Source organism: Carettochelys insculpta, chromosome 7, assembly GCF_033958435.1.
Source record: "Carettochelys insculpta isolate YL-2023 chromosome 7, ASM3395843v1, whole genome shotgun sequence".
In the NCBI taxonomy this organism is placed as follows: Eukaryota; Metazoa; Chordata; order Testudines; family Carettochelyidae; genus Carettochelys; species Carettochelys insculpta.
Genome location: NC_134143.1, coordinates 32,448,412 through 32,449,615, shown reverse-complemented (window position 1 = coordinate 32,449,615; position 1,204 = coordinate 32,448,412). Strand labels below are relative to the sequence as shown.

The window sequence follows — 1,204 nt, the reverse complement described above, 5'->3', positions numbered from 1 at the left end:
CTCTGAGGGGTAGCGGGGAGGGGGCAGTGCAGCATGCTCTGGGCAGCGTTGAGGGCTGGGCCAGCCCCGCCCCTTCTGGGAGCACAAGCCAACTCTCTCACCTTGCTAGTGGGCCAGTAGTCTTGTCAACCTCCCCACCCCACCACCACACACAGACACACACGCTAATGTTTATGGGACTGGTCTTACAAGAAAACCTCCTTCTGGAGACACTGTAACAATTGAGACTATTCTTACAAGTGATCTCCCTTAGTCCTCCAGAGAATTGTCAGGGGTCACAAACAACAGGGGGTACCTATGCACAGGCAGGAGTGCTTGTCTATTAAACATGGTGCTAAATTCTCCTTTCTGTTATACATCAGTCACAAAGATCAATGAGCTTACACCAGTATAAATGAGAGAAGGATACAGCCACTAAACAAAACTCGGTATAACCTCAGCAGTTTAGAGGTTGCTGCAATATGTTGGCATAAGGTCCGTCATTAGAGATGGATGAACTGAATAATTATTTTGAAGAACAGCCACCATGAAATACCATCTCAGTGTGGAAACAATAGAAAATAAGGTTTTGTGTGGCTATATAGGAGAGAAAAGGAATTGAATGAAAGTTACCTTGATTGTTAGCTTGTATTAGCAGGTTGATTAAATTCAGGGAATTTTTATGATTTGCTTACAGATCAATTGCAAATTACAGTGAGTGTGTCAAGAATAATAAAATGTTTGGTCATGCTTCCCCTTTTTTTGCTTTGCCCTTTTAAGGCAAACAGTGGCCAGCACAAAGAGGTATAGTAATTCTCTCTGAAACCCAGAGGTCAGATTAAAAATCTTTTCTGGATCCTGTTGGGAGACACAACCTCAAGAGAAATGTAATTTAATAGCTTTTTTCAAGGGAATTTATAGTTTCTTCAGGTTCATTGACTTAAACCAGACTTCAAATCTGTGGACAAGGGAGATCCAGTAGATATAGAGCAACGAAGGGTCCTGTGGCACCTTATAGACTAACAGAAAAGTTTAGAGCATGAGCTTTCGTGAGTTAACTCACTTCTTCAGATGCTTCTGAAGCATCTGAAGAAGTGAGTTAACTCACAAAAGCTCATGCTCTAAACTTTTCTGTTAGTCTATAAGGTGCCACAGGACCCTTCGTTGCTCTACAGATCCAGACTAACACGGCTACCCCTCTGATACTTGACAACATGCAAGCCAG

At 42.7% G+C, this 1,204-nt stretch overlaps 1 non-coding gene across 1 annotated transcript; it reads left to right on the top strand.

Moving 5' to 3' along the window:
* The first annotated feature begins 746 nt into the window (after positions 1-746).
* LOC142016213 (small nucleolar RNA SNORA26) lies at positions 747-855 on the top strand. Its single transcript, XR_012646323.1, has one exon. It is a non-coding gene; the product is annotated as a small nucleolar RNA SNORA26 (small nucleolar RNA).
* Positions 856-1,204: the final 349 nt, after the last annotated feature.